The 6,999-nt window shown below is 50.8% G+C and overlaps 1 pseudogene across 1 annotated transcript in view; it reads right to left on the bottom strand.

The window, feature by feature from the left end:
* LOC311226404 overlaps positions 1–6,999 on the bottom strand; it is an 8,091-nt pseudogene that overhangs the window by 779 nt on the left and 313 nt on the right. The window contains exons 2-3 of the transcript in view: positions 5,492–5,553; positions 1–349 (exon numbers count right to left, since the gene is read on the bottom strand). The exon at positions 1–349 is cut by the window's left edge and continues 779 nt beyond it. The product of the transcript in view is annotated as an uncharacterized misc_RNA (transcript). The remainder of the gene's footprint in view (positions 350–5,491; positions 5,554–6,999) is intronic.

The following is a 6,999-nucleotide window of genomic DNA, read 5'->3' on the forward strand; positions in this document are numbered from 1 at the left end:
CGCCCGACTTCACCCAGCCGTTGGGCATGACGAACAGGGTCTCCCCGCCCTGGGAGCAGGGCCGGTCGCCGCCTCCTCCCCCTTGCCTCGTCACGCTGAGCACCGAGCCGCCCACAGCCGCCCCCGCCCTCGCCGAGCAGGCCCCTCTCGCGCCGCTGGATGGAGGACTGGGGGGCGTTGTTGTTGTTGTTGCCGTGGCGCCGGTTGGCGGGCTTGTGCGCCATGATCCAGCACACGGCCAGGCCGGAGAGCGCCGCCCCGATGGTGAACGCCGAGACCGCGGACGCCACCAGCAGGTTGAGGGAGACCAGGCTCTCCGGCTCGATCAGCAGACTCTGCTGGAGGATACCTGGGGGGGGGGACGGGGGGGGGGGGGGGACGCCATTATAGAGCCACATTATACCTGGAGGGGGGGGGGGGACGCCATTATAGAGACACATTATACCTGGAGGAGGGGGGGGGGGGGGGGGGGGACGCCATTATAGAGCCACATTATACCTGGAGGGGGGGGGGGGGCGACGCCATTATAGAGACACATTATACCTGGAGGGGGGGGGACGCCATTATAGAGCCACATTATACCTGGAGGGGGGGGGGGACGCCATTATAGAGCCACATTATACCTGGAGGGGGGGGGGGACGCCATTATAGAGCCACATTATACCTGGAGGGGGGGGGGGACGCCATTATAGAGCACACATTATACCTGGAGGGGGGGGGGGGACGCCATTATAGAGCCACATTATACCTGGAGGGGGGGGGGGGGGACGCCATTATAGAGCCACATTATACCTGGAGGGGGGGGGGGGGGGACGCCATTATAGAGACACATTATACCTGGAGGGGGGGGGGGGGGGGACGCCATTATAGAGCCACATTATACCTGGAGGGGGGGGGGGGGGACGCCATTATAGAGACACATTATACCTGGAGGGGGGGGGGGGGGGGGGGCCATTATAGAGACACATTATACCTGGAGGGGGGGGGGGGACGCCATTATAGAGACACATTATACCTGGAGGGGGGGGGGGGGGGGGGACGCCATTATAGAGACACATTATACCTGGAGGGGGGGGGGGACGCCATTATAGAGACACATTATACCTGGAGGGGGGGGGGGGACGCCATTATAGAGACACATTATACCTGGAGGGGGGGGGGGGGGGGACGCCATTATAGAGACACATTATACCTGGAGGGGGGGGGGACGCCATTATAGAGACACATTATACCTGGAGGGGGGGGGGGGGGGGGACGCCATTATAGAGACACATTATACCTGGAGGGGGGGGGGGACGCCATTATAGAGACACAGGGGGGGGGGGGGGGACGCCATTATAGAGACACATTATACCTGGAGGGGGGGGGGGACGCCATTATAGAGACACATTATACCTGGAGGGGGGGGGACGCCATTATAGAGACACAGGGGGGGGGGGGGGACGCCATTATAGAGACACATTATACCTGGAGGGGGGGGGACGCCATTATAGAGACACATTATACCTGGAGGGGGGGGGGGGGGGGGGGGACGCCATTATAGAGGACACATTATACCTGGAGGGGGGGACGCCATTATAGAGACACATTATACCTGGAGGGGGGGGGGACGCCATTATAGAGACACATTATACCTGGAGGGGGGGGGACGCCATTATAGAGACACAGGGGGGGGGGGGGGGGACGCCATTATAGAGCCACATTATACCCCTTCACTGTGACAATACAGAGGGTTAACCCTTTCACTGTGACACCACAGAAGGTTAACCTTTTCACTGTGACAACACAGAAGGTTAACCCTTTCACTACCACACTACAGAAGGGTTAACCCTTTCACTGTGACACCACAGAAGGTCAACCCTTTCACTGCCACACGACAAATGGTTAACCCTTTCACTGTGACAATACAGAAGGTTACCCTTTCACTGTGACACCACAGAAGGATTAACCCTTTCACTGTGACAATACAGCAGGTTAACCCTTTTCACCATGATAACACAGAAGGTTAACCTTCCACTGCCACACGACAAAGGGTTAACCCTTTCACTACCACACCACATAAGGTTAACCCTTTCACTACCACACTACAGACGGTTAACCCTTTCACTACCACACCGTCTGTAGTGTGGTAGTGAAAGGGTTAAAGAAATCCCAGGCGGAAAAGCAGTCCTCCTCCACTATGGGCACCTACATCTTTTTATTTTTTTAACAATTGGCACCGGTGTTCCTATTTCTATTCAGTACTCTTCTCCTCACAGCGGCTATAATGTATAATAATGTACTTATTAAAGCATAAGTCTGTTGGTAATAGCATTATGCAAAAACTTCAGACCACGATAAACTTTTCTATAAGCAGCTCTCCTCCTCCAGCCTGGCCTTGGGGCCCTCCAAGCTCAGGGGGGTGGGGACGACGAGTCGGAGGAGGGGGGAGGGGGGGGGGGGGGGGGGGGGGGGGGGGGGGGGGCGAGTCTGAGAGGCTTGCACTTGTCATCAGCAGACCTCCAGCCTCGCAGCAGCTGACTGACTCTCTCTCTCCCCCCAGCTGGCCGGCGGAGGGCCCGCTCCACACGCCGCTGCCATTACCTCAGTGTTTCCACATCGCAAGCCTCAAATCACTCCCATCTGCAGACGCAGCAGTAAGTACGTCTGTCTGTCTGTCTGTCTCCGGCTCCGCCCCTCGCCAATATCCTTCCCTGCTGCTCCCGATCAGAGAGAGAGAGGAGAGAGAGAGAGCGAGAGAGAGAGAGAGAGAGAGAGAGAGGAGAGAGAGAGAGAGAGAGAGAGAGAGGAGAGAGAGAGAGAGAGAGAGAGAGAGAGAGAGAGAGAGAGAGAGAGAGAGAGAGAGAGAGAGAGAGAGAGAGAGAGAGAGAGAGAGGGGCTCTTGGCTCCGGGACCTATATAGTCTCACACCGACTAGACCAAGACGAGGGCAGGATATATATACGAGGGGGGAGGGGAGGGGGGGGTGGGGGGGGGGGGGGGGGGGGGGCGTATATCTGTGTGAAACAGATGAGACATAAGAAATGCTCAGAAGGCTTTTTTTTTCTGTTGAAATACAAACCTGTAACCAAATGGATCGGAAATCGCCGGAACGGTTCAGGGAAAAGAGCCGAGGGCTCGTCTTTCAAGAAGCTTTAGCGTTTTCCTAAGTTTTAACCATTTCACAACCACAATACAGAAGGTTAACCCTTTCACCACCACACTACCACCCGTGTGTGGTAGTGAAAGGGTTAACCGCCTGTAGTGTGGTAGTGAAAGGGTTAACCGCCTGTAGTGTGGTAGTGAAAGGGTTAACCTTCTGTAGTGTGGTAGTGAAAGGGTTAACCTTCTATAGTGTGGTAGTGAAAGGGTTAACCGCCTGTAGTTGTGGTAGTGAAAGCGTTAAACCGCCTGTAGTGTGGTAGTGAAAGGGTTAACCGCCTGTAGTGTGGTAGTGAAAGGGTTAACCTTCTGTAGTGTGGTAGTGAAAGGGTTACCGTCTGTAGTGTGGTAGTGAAAGGTTAACCTGCTGTAGTGTGGTAGTGAAAGGGTTAACCTTCTGTAGTGTGGTAGTGAAAGGTTAACCTTCTGTAGTGTGGTAGTGAAAGGTTAACCGCCTGTAGTGTGGTAGTGAAAGGGTTAACCTTCTGTAGTGTGGTAGTGAAAGGGTTAACCTTCTGTAGTGTGGTAGTGAAAGGGTTAACCTTCTGTATTGTGGTAGTGAAAGGGTTAACCTTCTGTAGTGTGGTAGTGAAAGGGTTAAACCTTCTGTAGTGTGGTAGTGAAAGGGTTAACCTTCTGTAGTGTGGTAGTGAAAGGGTTAACCTTCTGTAGTGTGGTAGTGAAAGGGTTAACCTTCTGTAGTTGTGGTAGTGAAAGGGTTAACCTTCTGTAGTGTGGTAGTGAAAGGGTTAACCTTCTGTAGTGTGGTAGTGAAAAGGTTAGGCTATGTGTCGACTAAAAACCTTTTTTTCAAGGCGGACCGCTTTGAAAAAAAAAGAAAAAAAAGCTCTGAGCGTTTTTTTCTGAGGCTCACGCCAGCCGCGGCTCCGCCCCTTCCTCGATGAGTTACATTGATGAGCGCGCTCCTTTCCCAAAAGTTGAACTAGTTTCAACTTTATGAGCTGGGAGCGCTCCTCCGACCAAAAACGCTGCCGCCCAGAGCTCATAAAACGCGAGGCGCGTCGCTGGGAAGAGGAGCGCGCGCCTGTCGCGTCTCCAGCATAGAAATGAATGACAGAAAGCAGCTGACAACTCATAAAACGTCCCCGGTGGACACAAGCCTTCTGTAGTGTTGTAGTGAAAGGGTGAACCGTCTGTCTTGTGGTAGTGAAAGGTTAACCCTTTGTAGTGTGGCAGATGAAAGGGTTAACCTTCTGTAGTGTGGGAGTGAAAGGGTTAACCTTCTGTCTTGTGGTAGTGAAAGGGTTAACCCTTTGCAGTGTGGCAGTAAAATGGTTAACAAGGCAACTGCTGCCGAGCTGTATGGTTTCCGAGTCTGTCTCTCAGCGGGGGAGGTGACGTCAACGTCTGACGCTGAATCTGTTTCCATCTCTACTGCGGCTTTCTACTGGCTACGGCGCTGGCCCTCCAACAGGCCGATTCTGGGCTTTTTGCGAGAACAGGTTTTTTTTTTTGGCCGCAGTCTTTGTGCGTACAGTACTGTCTCTCTGTCTCTCTCTCTCTCTTGTCTCTCTCTCTCTCTCTTGTCTCTCTCTCTCTCCCTCTCTCCCTCTCTCTCTCTCCCTCTCCCTCTCCCTCTCTCTCTCTCTCTCTCTCTCTCCCTCTCTCCCTCTCCCTCTCTCCTCTCTCTCTCTCTCTCTCTCTCTCCTCTCTCTCCTCCTCCCTCTCTCCCTCTCTCCCCCTCTCTCTCTCCCTCTCTCCCTCTCCCTCTCTCCCTCTCTCTCTCTCTCTCTCTCCTCCCTCTCTCTCTCCCTCTCTCCTCTCTCTCTCTCTCTCTCTCTCTCTACCTCTCTCTACCCACCACACCTTCTTCACACCTTCTCACGTTGACCATACTATTCACAGTCACACTGCCGCCATTTTGCTCTTATACGTCGCGCTCGGGTCGGCTTCCTTTTATTCCACCGTGTCGCGCGCGTGACATAAGAGCAAAAATGGCCACGGGGGGGGGGGGGGGGGGGGTCAATTAAACGGGGGTCACGCTGACATCGCTACGAGGGAAAGTGTAAGTGAAGCGACGACACCCCTCCCCCGCCCCGTTACACAAAAGCGGAGCTCTCTCACAGTAGTAGCAGTCGCCGCCCGGGATCGTTAAATGAATTACCTTCCTGATGGATTCTAATCTGGTGTAATGAGGTTGGAGGAGGAAATTACATTCCTCACCCCGGGTTAATAAAGATGAGTTAAATTACAGGAGTTGTCGTGAATATTCCCCCATTTGCCAAGTATTTCGAAGGTCCTCTTATAGTATGGGGGGGGGGGGGGGGTGTTTTCCATGGAGGGCGGGGTGTAATGTGGTGTCCGGCCACTAGGCGGTGCTGCAACCTACCGTCACAGTCTCCTAGGTGGGACGTGGTGTTGCCATACTCCACGTCCTGCTGAAACGGCAACCTGCAGCGAGATACAGACAAACAAAACACATTACGATCCAAACGGCGGAAGGCAGCGAGACACCTCCCGGCCATCCCTCCAGCGGTCTCTCTTCACGGCGTTGTTGTCACCCGGGGCAACGAGCGGGATGATGATGATGATGATGTCATGCTACTGTACTGTGGATTGGCAGCGTACAGCCGTGTGATCTCACCATGCGGTAGTGTGTGTGTGTGTGTGTGTGTGTGTGTGTGTGTGTGAGGAAAGCTGCAGTCTGTCTCCATACTGACTCAATCAGCCCCTATCTACTGGGAACTGTTACATAGATCTGTATGGGGCACTTTCCTGTTGAAATGTATAGATTCGATTAGATTAGGTTAGGTTAGATTAGGTTAGATTAGATTAGATTAGATTCGATTGGATTGGATTGGATTAGATTCGATTAGATTAGATTGGATTAGATTAGATTAGATTAGATTAGATTCACATTTATTGTCATTACACAGCACAGGTAGTAGCCTACAGTGCAACGGAAAGGCTGGCATCCAACCAGAGTGGAAATGTAACAGTAAAGTGCAATAGTAATATACAATGTGCAGGTGATACATATATACATGAGTACTAATGACTAGTCAGTTGTATATAATGAGAGTTGTAATATGAATATGTACAGTGATACAGGTATGAAGACAGTATGGTAGCAGTCATACTGGCCAACAGTGTACTAGTACGAGTAGGTAAGGGATAGGCCTATGTACAGATAATATAGATATAGTATCTACTGATATGTAAAAAGATTATATGCAGGTATGTACAGACAGATGTGGATAGATGTATATATACGGTAAGAATAAATATATATATGTATATATATATGGTATATACAGCACTATATGCTATAATACAGAGTTATATAGGTTATATGCAGGTGTATAAGTAGGTATATATCAGATATGGATATGTATGCGGTAAATATAAATATATACATGTAATAATACGGTATATACAGCACTATTGTACATGCTATCATACAGAGTTATAAGAGATACATGTTGTATCTTTGGGAATGTATATATTTTAGAAGGTACAGTATATCTCTGCCTGTGTATTTATATTTGTATTCATATTCTTATTTTTCTTTTTTACTCTTGACTAACTGGATGTTCATTGTGAGCGATCTGTGGTGCTTCTATTCTATCTATTCTATTCTATGTGTATATTATCTTCTTTGTCTCACACTGTCTGTTTCCTTTACAGTATGATGGTAACATAAATATGACATACATTTATATAATTCAGGACTCCCTGGAAGAAGAGATCTTGTATCTCAATGGGACATTCCTGGATAAATAAAATAAATATAGTGCTTTTCTAGAGACTCATCGCGCTTTAAAAATGTAGGGTGGAAATGGCCTCCTTCACCACCACTGGTAGCACCCAAACGTGGGCTACAGGCTCAATGGCTGC

This window comes from Notolepis coatsorum (genome assembly GCF_963971535.1).
Source record: "Notolepis coatsorum genome assembly, chromosome: 4".
Lineage (NCBI taxonomy): Eukaryota > Metazoa > Chordata > Actinopteri > Aulopiformes > Paralepididae > Notolepis > Notolepis coatsorum.